Raw genomic sequence first — 13,630 nt, forward strand, 5'->3', positions numbered from 1 at the left:
TATCAAATGGTGAATGTAATCCTCACAACTAACCTGTCTCCAGTGTACAGATCAGTAAACCAGAGGCCCAGAAAGGTTGAGTTCTCCAAGGTCTTTTACCTCTCGGAGTCAGGCTTTTTCCATTGCGTCCTTCATGAGGTGTCGGCCCAGAGTTCATTGGTGTTAAGGGAAAGTCTTCTCAGGCTAAAACAGATATTGACTTAGTTTATAGGCAGAAGGGAAGAAACATTTAGAAATGGTTAAAAGAAAGTTGCTTGAGATAGAAGCGAGTGAGGTCCTGGAGTATATAAGAGAGGATTTGTTCAGAAAAACACTTATTGAGAGCATAGACAGTGGGACCATGAAGAGGAAGAAGGCACAGTTTCTATACTTGATATAATTTTAATCCATCAAGAGAAAAGAGCATATAATGAACTGCCTGATTTCCCAGTTTCCACCAATACAAGTCACCTCACTCCTTCACGCTTCTCCTTCCTCCTCCCACCCCATCCCCACCATGGTTCCAAGAGGCAGGAACCATATCTGCCTTAATCGCCAAGGTAGGGAGTGGTGTGTGAATGAGAAAGAGAGAGAGAATTACAGTGATATGGTAGGTGCTGGGATGGTATGTTCAGAAGGTTCTGGAACACCAACAAAAGGGTGACAAACTGGAAAACTCCACAAAGAATATGATATTTGAATTAGATTTTGAAAGATAAGTAGGAGTTTAACATCCAGTGAAAGGAGAATATTTAAAGCAGAATGATATTAAAGAGAATATAAAAAAGATAGATATTCAAAGCAGTGGTAACGGGTATGTGTAAAGGCTTGGGCCACTTTAGCCCTATCAGGCTGGCAAAACTAGAAAGTGGAATAATGAAGTATTGTTGACAATGAGGGGAACGAGGCACCTTTGTGCACTGCTGCTGCGAGTGGACTAGTGCAGCCTCTCTGGAGTCACACAGCAGAACTTAGTTTAAGTATGTACATCCCCTAGGATCCTGCAGGCTCCCTCCTGGTTAAACACGCAGAGAAAATGACATTCACTACACAGTGTTTGTAGTAATAGGGAGTTGGAGGAAATCTAGGTGTCTATTACAAGAGTAGAATGTGAGAGAGACATATTTTTGCAGCAATCAGAAGTAATAAACTAGAAGTGCATAACACAACATGAATAGATCTCAAAAACAGTGTTAAATTTTTAAAAAGTCTGAAACAAATGAGATCTATAGTGCAAGATCATTTATGTTAGTTAAAAATATATACATACAGGGGCCAGCCCAGTGGTGTAGTGGTTAACTTTGTGTGCTCTGCTTTGGTGGCCCCAGGGTTCGTGGGTTTGGATCCCAGGCACAGACCTATGCACTGTTCAACAAGCTATGCTGTGGTGGCATCCCACATACAAAATAGAGGAAGATGGGCACAGATGTTAACTCAGGGACAATCTTTCTCACCAAAAGAAAAACATGCCTACATAAGATAGCACTATTTTTGAAGACAGATATAGATATAGATATAGCTATAGATATAGATATAGATATAGATAGATATAGATATAGATATATACGCATCACCAGGAGCATATACCAACACAACGGATTGTGAGTCTGGAGGTGAAAGTGGGGGATCAAGAGTAGGGCTGGGGGTCAAAGAGGAAAGGGAAGTAAGAGTGAAGCCCGCACTAACTGAAATACCCAGGGGCTGAAGAGTGCAGAGGTCATTTTCCTGCCTCTAAGATCCACATAAAGGACTGAGAAGTATAAAAGTGCATGGTATGCTTTTGCTACAGAAAAGGCTGGGTGAGTTGGAGGGATCCCCAGAGCTGAGGCTGGGAGAGAGGCCTGGGCCCTGATCCTGAGGGCAACAGGGAGCTGCTGACAGCTTTTAGGCAGGAAAGAACATTTTGTCTTCAAGATCCCTTCTGGTGACCTAGAGGATAAGGAAAGACTAGATACAGTGTAATGTTTAGGGAACTACTTTAAAATTACGGGAGAAAGACACAGAGATCAGATCTAATATCGGTAGGTGAGCAAAACCCTGAGTGGTCTGGAGTGGTTGCCATCTAGGGCCAGTGTAGGACCCTACAGTGGACCACCTCCTTTTTCATTAGAAGGAGTCTTTGGCTTCACACATTTCAGTAGATCTCTTGAGGAGCAACACAGAAACCAGAGTGACAACGTCTCTCTTCTCCTAATCCCATGCCCTCCTCCATCCTGGTACACAAAGCCTGGTTCACAAAGCAGGAGACTCAAGTGCTAATTCCAGCCCTTTCCTCTGGTTCCAGAAGTGATATTGGACAGGTCACACCTTCTCTCTGGGCCTCAGTTTCCCAGTTCCCTTTGCAGCTTGCGCTTTCTTTGGCTCCATATTACTTGCCTTAGTAATAGCCCACAACACGGAAATCTTGCCCCCTCCTGAAATCCCCCCAGGTGTCTCCAAAGTCTTGACATCCTCCTTAATCTTCCAGCTCCACTGCCCCACCCTGGTGAGGAAGAGCAACAAATTGGTATCGTAATGGCCCTGCTGATTGCATTATGGGTGTCTAATGCAATATGCCCACATGAGGACCATCCATCAGAGCAGAGCCCCTCCCCAAGTCCCTGCCACCCCAGTCACATTAGTCAGGCAGCCCATTCATCACTACCACACACCTCCATGGAGACTGGCCTAGACAGATGAGGGGCCAAATCAGATTTATGGGGAGGAATCGTGGAAAAAAATCAGCCCCATCCATCTCCCAGACACTGAGGAGGGAGCCCTGTGTCCCCACTCCCTCCAAGTCTCCTTAGGGAAACGGGTGCTAATGGAGAAGCCAGCCAAGTTGCTTTTGTTTTCCTGAAGGCCCATTCCTGAGGCCCTGTGTTGCCTAGCATAGCCCTAAAACTAGATTCTCTAGTAGTTCATAATTTTTTGAGCAAAGCCCCTGCCAGGACTGGGACACAGTGCCCAGAGTCAGCTACAACTTCTGAGAATCCAGGGAATTCATTTAACAGGGCCCTCGGGTTGGGTTAACTGCTGTGAGTGGAGGATGGGGATGAGACCAGTCCTGGGGCAACCTTCTCAGGGAAAGGGATCCCGCCCAGGCCTTCCATCTGGGATGATGCCTTGCCTAGGGCTCATTTTAGCTCTGCCCTGCCAGACTGGGCAATTCTCCTTTTGTGCATGGAAGAGACTCTGAGAGGATTGAAATGGGGTGGAATGAGAAGGGAAAAAATTACATTGCAGGTCCCAGGATTTGTGAAACCTGAAGCTTGTATGATTTCGGGGACGCTCTTTAAGAAAATAATGCAAAAGATGAATTGCTCGGGCCACTCGCAGAGCTTCAGGAGGAGCCTGTACAGGCGCGCGACCCCGCGCCTCAGCTCCCTGAGCTTCACCTGGAACCTGTCCCTGCTGTGAGCCCGCCGCCGCATCACGTGTGTTACATGGGTTATCTGATTTTAAATCTTCACAACCACCAATTGCCCAGTAAGGCAAGACTTAGTCTCCCCATTTTTATAAGGAAATTGAGCCTCAGAGAGGTGAAGTGATTTGGCCAAGACTATACAGCTGGAGAATGGCAGAGACGACTCACTGACTCGTGCTCATTGGCCTGAGTTGGCCTGAGTTGAGTTGGCTGGTCGTGGGGTAGGCTGGGAGGGGCCTCTGGCTCAAATGTCTCCTTTCCAGACAATCCTCAAACTGTGGACAGGGTGTCCCCTCTCTCCACAGTTGCTCGATACCCAAGTGCTGCCCTGGGGGTGCTGAGAGGGACCAGTCAGGGTCACAGGGATAGGAGGGAAGGTGGAAGAAATCCTTGTAACATAGAGCCCTCAGGGTCAGTGATGGGTGCTCTGAGCATGGGGCTGCCCCTGCACAATGGTTAATCTTGCTTCCCCCAAACTGACCGTGGCCCCATCTGAGCTGGGTCCTGGTGGAGGGAGTTCAGGGGTTGGGCAGAACTGCAAGTCCATATCTGGGGCCAAGGCAGAGAGCCAGGCGGGTCCTTTTTATGTTAGTGTGGACTTCTCTAAGAAGCCCACTCCAACCCTACCCCCATTCTCATCTCCAGCAGGCCTTCCTCACTCCACCCAGGCTCTTGTGAGGTGTTCCTCACACTGCAGGCCAAGCCCGTCACTGCTCATCTGGCTACTGAGAATGGTGGGTGGCCCTTCTCCTGCCAGGCAAGAGGCTCCAAGGCCATGAAGCTCAGCCCCTGCACCAGCTTGTGGCGATGGGGAGGGGGCTGGGACGTGTAGTGTGGGGGAAGAACGTGTGAATCTCCGTGAGCATGTGTGTGTGCAGTGGAGCGTCTATGAGGATACGATGTCTGCCCAGTAGAGGAAGCACTGAAAACTTACCCCTGCTCATTTGCTCTTCATGTGGTGGCTGCACCAGGTGTCTTCCCCACAGTTGCCACTTGTCCCTGTAGCCAATGCCTTGTCTCTCCTCAGAGGGCATGCCTCGCCCAGGCTGTCTGAGCTGGTGCTTTAATAACAACCTTTCATGTAGAGACCTTACCTAAGCACCTCCCCCCTCTCCCTTCCCTCTCCTGTCTCCCACCCTTCTCTCCTGCCTTCCCCCAGGCCCAGGCCCCTCCGGGCCAACTCTGCACCCCTGCTTGCTCCTCCAGCACAGGGCTCTCCCGCAGTGGGTCAGAAGAGCACACAGGAAGGGATTCCATCCCTCTCTTTTCATTGCCTGGTTTTTTTCCCATGCTTTCTCCCCCTCCATTCCCACATGAGGTTTCTGTACAACTACTCCCTCTGTTAGGTTTTGGTCCTTCTGACCTCACTGGGTCCTCACACTCCCCGCTCCCACAGAGATCCCCTTCCCATCTCAGCCCTGAGCACAGAGCAGAAGGCTACAGAGTGAGGTTGTGTGCTCCAGGAACCCACAGTCTGATGGAGGACATAGTGCAGTGGGGGAGCTCTAGCCGATGAAAGACATGCAGCCTGGATGGAGTCAGTCTGGGGGCAGACAAGACCCATACCCACTTAGGAGGTGCCCCTAAAAGTGTTTATGTCAGTGTCTGATGTGGTGAAATGTCTCAGTGAAATAGATGGTTTTATGTACAATTATAAGATGCCAAAATGAACTCCTAGACAGGCAGTTGGATAAAGAATCCTACTAATGGGAGTCCATAGGTCAGGAAGCTCTCTGTGCACATGTGCGTGTGCCTGTGTGTGAGTGTGTATGTGTGTGTCTGCGTTGAGTAGGGATAAAACTGCTAAGCAGAGTTTCTTGATAACCCTGAGATCCTAAGTGCTGAGGGGAAACAAACAAACAGGATAATCAGTCTCAAGCGAGGTTAACTAGGATGTGTGTTTGGGGCAAACTAAAGAGGTCCCTCTTTCCCAGACTCCTTTTCCTCTAATTGTGGCTAAATGTTGGTGTTCCTTGGGGCTCTATCCACTTCTCTTTCTGTGTAGGCTTCTCTGCTCCTATGTCTTCCATTAGCATCTGAGTGCAGCTCCAGGCTAGATCTCTCTTCTATATCCAACAGCCCACTGGAGAGCTCCATTTGAAAATCCCTTAATCACCTGGAACATTCCAGGGCAAAATCAAACTCATTGCCTTGTCCCCCAAGCCTCACCCTTCTCCTGAGTTCTCTAGCTCAGTAAATAATACCACAAGCACCCAGTTACCCAACCTGAAATCCACCCCTCTCTCTCATCCCGCCACACCTGATCAGTTGCCAAATCTGTCCACTTTTTGATTGGAACTCTAAATACTTCTAAAATGTCCACTTTTCTGCATCATCACTGCTACTAGCTTGGTTTAGTCCTTAGTACCCCGGCTAACAGCTCAGACTCTAATCCAGAGGCCCTGGGTTCAAATTCTAAAGGAGAGTAAATCTAACCCCCAAAGGGCAGAGGGATTCACTTGGGCAAGTTGTCGAACCACCTGGTACCTCAGATTCTTCCTCTGTAAAGTGGGGATAGTGGTATCTACCTCCTGAGTTTGCTGTGAAGATTGAAGGAAATAATACATGTGAAACACTTTAAAAAGTGCCAGGCACATAGAACGTGCTAAGTAAGTGTTAGCCATTATGACTGCATTATTGTTACCACTGTTATTATTATTACCCGGGTGATCACCAGTCTCCTCATAGGTCTGCCGGCCTCAACTCTCACTCCCTTCTAACCAGGCACCACGCTCGGGAAGCCCCTGAGGCTCAGACAGGAGAGCAGAGTACTCCAGCTGGTAAGGGCAGAGCAGATTTGGGGCCTGGGTCTACTTGTTCTTAGCCACTAAGCCACTCTGCCTGTTTGCAAGTATGCAAGATGAATGGACTTAGGACGGTGAGGAAGGAATGAAACCAACGGGGGGGGGGGGGGAGCTAAAAGAGAGGGTCAGAGGTGCTCCAGGTTTTCCGTAGAGAAGAGATTTCAGGGTGGTAATCCAGTTGCAGGGAGTGGGAGGCCAGGGGGCTTGTGTTGAAGCATGGTTTGAAGAGGAAGCATAGAGCTTTGATGGGGATGCTGATGGAAAGAATGTGTTAAAGGGCTACAGTCCTCCCAAGAACCTCTTGGTACTTCCAAAGTGGTCGGGCTCAGGCAGTGGGGACCAGGTGAAGTCCTGGAGGGATCACAGGTGCATGCTAGAACAGTCTTGGCCATCAGAACAGTCAGACTAGGGGCATCTTACTAGAAATTGTTCCTCTTATCTTTGACCACCACATCAGTATCTGGGGAGAAAACTAATTAAAGCTGCGGCATCGGGAACCTATGTTAGCCTGGAGCTGTGGTGGGATGGTGGTGGTGTAGGTGCGAGAAGTGAGGTGGGGATGTTCAGGTGGGTAGCCACACAGCCTGCCTGCTCTGCCTCTCCATCTCCTTCTTCCGAGAGAGTCGGCAGGAGCCACGGCTTCAAGCAAGAGGCAGTGATTTGGACTCGGGAGCGGAGAGCTCTGCCAACTAGCTTCTCAGGTTAGCTCTGCTCTCCCGACGCTCTGAGCAAGGCTGCCGGTCCGTCAGCTTGCCTGCCTGCTGGGTGGCTTCTGGACAAAAGCCAGCTGGAAATTGGAAGGCAGGGTAGGGGTGGACTTGTTTCAGGCTCTGTCTCCAAGCTCTGGATGAGGGAATATTTTTCCTCCCAGGCTTGTTCTTCTGCACCTGAGGCTGGTAACTGGGGTTGCTGCCCTCCCCTCTGCCCCAAAATAATGGCAACCTTTTGGGACAAGCGGTCCAATTCCCCCATGTACTCTGCTTCAGGCCTCAAACTGCCCTGACAGTCCATCCTTCTCCATCTAGCAACCCTCAGAGTTCAGGCGCAGGACAGAAGTTTGATTGGCAGGGAAAAGCCCGCCCTGTCCCTGTCCCAGCCAGACTCCTAAAGAGAAGCTGGGTGCACAGGCCGAGATAGGGGCTACCCAGGACACTACCTCTGCGAGCGACCTCTTTGAGAAGCCTTCCCTGGCACGGGGGCTGGGTCAGGGAGCGCTGGAGGAAGGAAGCTGTGCTCCAGCTTGTCTGACTCAGCCCATGTGAAAATGAACAGTGTTCCTTTTTAAAAATCAACAATCTTGCAATTTCTGGTATCCGTGGGATTTTTGTAGCTGAGGTTGAGGGTGGGGGAAGCAGTTTTTAACACCAAACAACATGCAGGCAAAAACACTTTGAGCCACTCAGCCACGTCCCCGCCTTCTGCATCGGTGTTTTACCTTCCACAAAAGCCCTGGGTTCTCTGTCATGCCTTTCTTTTCTCTTCCTGGATCCCAATTGTCAAGCCTTCAAGAAAATGCACTTCAGTCCTTTGTCACTGACTGTAATTTGATAAACTGAGCAGAAACACACTGCTCTCCCCATCCTTTCAAAAACTGTTACTGCCAGAGAAAGAGGATGAGGGAAAGAGATCTGAGGTCTTTGAATGAACATTTCAGCACAAGCGCACACGCGCGCGCGCGCACACATACACACACAAACACACACACAGAGTCTCATGCACATACCAGGATATAGAGTTGCCTGGGATGGGAAGAGGTCGACTCCCAGCTTCTTGTGCTGGGGGCCTGGCCCTGGAGTCCTGGGGCGGATGCCCTCCCAGCTCCTAGCGACTCCCCTAGTTGCAGGCCTGGTTGCAACCGCCCAGTGGGCGGTGCCAGGGCAGGTTTCAGGCTATAAAGGGCTCTTGGCTCCTCGGGCCTGAGGGAACGCCATCTCTGCGGCAGTGTCCCTGCCAGCCACAGCCAGCTTGGGGCACTGCCGGTGTCCCATCGCCACCGGGCAGGCTCCTCTCTTCCAGGCAGTGCCGATTTGGACACAGCTGTCAGCTGCGTTCCTCGTACCTACCCGTTCTCTCCATCGGCAAGTCCCTTTTTTGGTTGCTTTCCTCTGGGTTAGGTGTGGGGTGGAAGGAAAAGGACTAGGTAGGGGGCTTTGACAGAGGAGGATGGGAGTATTTCCATTTCTTTTAAAAAATTGCTTCTGGGACAAGTCTCTGAAGCTGAGGTTTCTGAGACAAGGTATGGGGTGGGCTTGTTCCATGTTCAGGCAAAGGAGAAAGCAGCATAGGTCTTTCCCAAGGGCCACCCCCTTCCCAGGGCTGCGAGCAGGTGGGTGAGGGGCTCTCTCAGAGCAGCTGGGAGTGAGGAGCCAGGCTGTGCCTGCATTGGGCACTGCTAGGTAGAGACACTTGGACAGGGGTTGTTATCTGTGAAACAAAACTAAAAAGAAATCTAAAGAGCCAAGGATGAGAGGATACCTGGGAGTGGGGTGGAAGCAAGTCACACTAAGGGACCAAGAAGAAGAAGAAGAAAGGAACTGTAAGAAATAAATAACTAGAATCCAGAATCCAGCTCTGCTTCAGCAGCATCACAAATAGCAGGATGGTGGCTCCAAAGAGGTGGGTGGGCCCGGTGGGACTCTGGCAGGCGGTGGTTTTGAAGGGGTCAGTAAATGTTCTAAACCACAGCCTCAGAGCCCCTGAAGCTGCAGGGTGGAGGGTGGAAGGGAGTTTAGCCCGTGCGGGCTCTAGAAATGCAGCATCCATGACCCTGTGGTGATTTCCAAGCTGAGCCGGGGTCGGTCCCCACCTCCCACCAGCCTGGGCCGCAGAAGAGCCAGGGCACAGTCAGGGCGCGTCCTCTAAGCTGTCCTTGAGGATCGGGCATTGGAGGGGCACTGCCGGCCTTGCAGTGGCCGTGCTGGAGGGAGGGCGTGGGGTGGGAGAAGGTAGGCACACAGGCCTCGGGATAAATGTCTGGGGCCATGAGCTGGGAGTCAGGGCACAAGGGGCCCTGCCAATCCGCTGGGGGAGCACTTTCTGCTCCACTTCTAGAGAGGGGGGAGGAACACGACTGAGCTGGTGTCCCAGGGCGGCCCTCTCCTCCACAGCTCCTCAGAAGAAAACACAATGTCGCTTTCTCATTGGACTTGGAATTTTCAGGCAAGGGGCCCTGTCACTGGCAGGCACGTCCTGAGAGAGCTTAGAATGAAATGGGGACCAGCCTGAGGCCCCGGGGAGGATGAGGAGGACCGGAGAGCTGATTTCCAAGGGCTCCTCGGTGCTGGCAAGACAGGACAGGGCTAAAAGCAGAGAGGACTCTCGAGTGAGAGTCTGAGCTTTATCCCTCAGGCGAGGCTACTGGGGTCCAGAGGGGAGGCCAGGGAGACCCTGCACACACTCTGGAGACCCCCGAATACCAGCCCTGCTTCCTGCCCACCACCTCCCTGTCTCTGTTCTCTGGATACCAGCCACCGCCACCTTTATCCTGGGCTTCTTTTCCCTTTCCATTTGGCTCTAGTTGGAGGAAGCAGAGGTAGATTTAGGGAAAAGAAAGTAAATAAGCATAAATTTAAAAAAATTCAGGGCCAAAACTATGCAAAGTTGAGTGTAAAATTGACTGCTCTCTGTGGTCAGCTTTAGTGGTCAGAAGCACGGGCATTAAACGCAGGGACTGCTGTGTGGGGCAGGATCTCGAGTCTCAGGGGGCTGTGCTTGTTGGGGGGAGAAGGAGTAGGACAAAACACTGGGGTGGGGAGGGGGAACTCTGGGTCTCAGTTTTCTCGTCAGTACCGAAAGCAACGTGTAAATCTAACATCTAAAAATAGTGTCATCTCACAGGGCTGTGTGGAGATGAAATAAAATAGTAGCTGGAGAAGAGATGTGTTGGCTTTACAGGTCTGCACACGTATAAGGGATTTGGAAGGTGCAATGTCTTTATTCCATCGGGCATCAAAAGGCCGAGACATCCTGGGGAGCTTCATGGCTTGGGAAGGAGCAGGACTCGAGGCAGACTTGCCCCTGTGGAGGGATGTTTTCTCTGCCCCCAGGAAGAGGGCGCAGAGGCCGTGCCTTGCCCATTGTCTGCATATTCCCAGAATGCTGAAGCCGGCCCGCCATGTGCCCCCAGCCCCTCTGCCAAGCATTGCAGAGTTCATCCAGGCAGAACTCCACTTGAACCAGCATCCCCATGACTGATCCCCCAGGCTGTTCTGACTGATTCCAAGGTGCCTGGAGGGCCACAGGGACGTGAGCCAAGGCTTTAGAGAACTATAGGCAACGGGTGAAGCCCCAGGGTGTGCCCTGGGCCCATGGAAAAGGGCTGTCCATGGGGGGTGTCCAGAAGTCCCTGTGATATTAGCTGCAGCCGCTCAGAGGGAGAGAGACGCTCACCGGGGAATGGCCGATCACGCGCAGGCCAGATTGAGAAATTCTGTCCTACAGCCCACTCCTGCTCCCAGAGCCTCATGGGGTGAGCTGTGCCTTACCTTTGGGCCAGTCCACAAGGGGCCAGCCACACTTCCCTGGCTGAAGGTGGGGTTGGGTGATGCTTGAGGGGACTGGGGTTCAGTCCGGGGTCAGGGGCAGGGACAATCTGTGGCCAGGGTTAAGGGTTAGTCTGGGATTAGGTTCAGGGGTCTGTGTTAGGTCAGGGTTATGGGTCAGACTGAGGTCTGGATCAGGGCTCGGTCTAGGGCCAGGGTCAGAAGTCCGTCTGAGGCGGATGAAAGGATGTCCTCTGATGGAGTCTGACTGGCGAAGATGGTTGCTGACCCTTCTCTGTCCTATGCCCCCTCTTAACAAGCTGCTCCACAGCCCCAGCTTGCCTCCTCTCCCCAGATTCTCTGGCAAGTCTTAGAGAATTATAACACCGCGGCTTTCCTTCTCGTTCTCCCTAAGAAGTCTTTGGGATCGGAGCAGAGAGATGGTTCCAATTAGGAAACCCAGCAACTATTGTGTGGGGCTGTGCTGTCCCTGTGGACATCCCCAGGACCCCACTTGGTGGCTGGGCAATAAGGACTCAGAATGACTCCCCCATGCCCCTCTCAACTCTTGCTCTATACCTGGACAGGAGAAGAGGATGAAAGTGCACAAAAGCTGTCCTGGGGAGGTAGGGTGGGGGAAGGGAAGACAGTGAGTTCCGGGAGATTCTGGGGCTGTGATCCTGACAGCAGACTCCTCCTGGGGACTCCTGAGGTTGGTGGCTGGGAGGCGGGTGTTGTGTGAATTTGTTGACAATGATTCTCTAGGTGTATGTGCCTGCCTGTGTGTGTGTGTGTGTGTGCTCGGTATCTGCCTGTGCATCTATTTGCATCTCTATAAGGCTGTGTCCATCCTTTCAAAGATGGATGTCTCCACAGGTGGGTTCCCCAGAGTCATCTTGCCCATTTCACCACCTCGGGCGGGGCCAGCGCTGTGTCCTGGGGTCAGGCTAGATTCTTAGGGCTCTTCAAAACAGCAAGGCCTCAACAGTCTCCCCCAGCCCCATTCTTGTTCAGCTTCACCCCAGATGGAGAGTGAGGTGGCATTGGCCTCACCACTCCTGGTGCCCAGTCCAGAGTTGACTGTCCTGTGAAATGTCCCTGTTGTGAGGATGTGGCCCAGCTCTCTATTTCTTGGGCCACAGTGGTCCTGACGGGGACTTTGTGAATGTTTGGGCCCCAAGCCGCCTGGAGGGGAAGTCTGAGGGCTCTAGGGCTGGAGTGGAGCCCTTTGGGAATCTACAAGAGGGGCTGATCTCCCTCTATGAAAGGAGCTTGAGGGAAGGGGGAGCGGGAATTGCTTCCCCCTGAATCCGTAGTACTACAACTGTCCACTAGGTGGGGTTCCAGGGCAGAGAGTGAGAATAGAGATGACCCAGCGCTAGCAGCGCGAGACCAGCTTTTAAATCTCCGCCCGCCACAGCAAACTCGGAGGCGCTCACACAGGGAGGGACAGCACATATGCTCGCACCTTAGACGCTCACACACATTTTCTTCTAGTGAACTCTAAAACAGAACCCATATTGGGTGCAGGGGAGGTGTTAAAAGGGGAGTCTAGTTTCGTTTACACACACACTATCCTAAACCGAAGGGGGGATATGAAGTCTTCTGCTCTGGGAAGGCTAGAGTGAACGGCAGAGACAGGGGGCTGGGGGAAACAGGACGCACGGGAGAGGGCGAGCCCGGCACCAGCTAGACGATGTCGGGGTTGGCATGCACACCTCCATGGATCACAGACACGCAGGAGGAGAGGCCAGATGACAGACGGATGCACGATGCACAGACACACATACAGCTCCAGAGAGAACACGCAAACCCGCAGACACACCACACAGCTCCACAGACGTCGGGCCGACCCAGGGACACACACGCGCGCACACACAGGTGTGGCCCAGGTCCACACGCACACCTCGCACAGGCACGCGCGCCGGGCCCTCTGCGGCCGGCTCGGAGAAGGTGGCCGCGCTCACCGGGCATGCTTATTTACTCATTTGTATCAATGAACGTTTGTACCCGATTCCTCCCGCCTCCGGGTGCCGGGGCCGCCGCATTTGTCCTCGGCGCGGGACACCCACCGGGACCAGCATCGAGGTTCCTCGGATGCTGCAGGGGGCAGAGGGAACTACAAAGTGAGGGGGTCTCGAGCGTCCGAGAGGAGGGGCTGCAGGGTCAGCGGCCCGGGACGCGGACAGGGAGAGGGGAACATCGGGGTCTTGTGGGGTAAGAGACATATGGAAGGGAGGAGAGACCTTGCATCCAAGGTTTGGGGATGTACGGATTGAGGATGGGGGACCTCACCTAGGGGGAATTGAGAGCAGCAAATGGGAAGGTTGAGGGGTCCCATGAGATAGGAGCCGGAGAGGTTCCGCGGGATAGGAGCTCGGGACCCTAAGCACAGGTTCAGGGGCTTCCGGAGCCCCTCAGTAGAGGGGCAGTCCGGCCGAGACCTCAGCCGCTGGGGCGACGGCCCACGCGGGACTGCCTGGGGCGGGAGGAGGGGGCCGGGACCCGGGAGGGAGGAAAAGAGGGAGGGAAGTAGCCTAGCAGCCAAGCGGGCACCGTGCGAGCGCGCACCGTGTGTGTGTGTGTGTGTGTGTGTGTGTGTGTGTGTGTGTGCGCGCGCGCGCGTGTGTCTCATCTCGCCCGTCTGTAGGTGCCGGGCTCAGCGAGACGCCGGCGAGAAGGAAGAGGAGGCGAGAGGTGAACTGAGTTTGATCCTGCGGCGGCTACAAGTGGGTCCCGCGCGGGCGGCGGGCGGCGGGCGGCCGGGGCGGGGCGGGAGGCCGGCGGGCGCTCACACGCTCCGGCCGCCGGCCCCTCACCACGCCTCCGGCTTTGTGAGCGCTTGCGGGGGGGTGGGGGGGGCTGGCGGAGCGCCCACGGCGCAGCCTCCCGCCTCTATATAAACACACGCATCGCGTCGCTTTGGACTCAAATTCACATTGAGAGAAGCTTTTCAAACC

Source organism: Diceros bicornis, chromosome 12, assembly GCF_020826845.1.
Source record: "Diceros bicornis minor isolate mBicDic1 chromosome 12, mDicBic1.mat.cur, whole genome shotgun sequence".
Taxonomy (NCBI): Eukaryota; Metazoa; Chordata; class Mammalia; order Perissodactyla; family Rhinocerotidae; genus Diceros; species Diceros bicornis.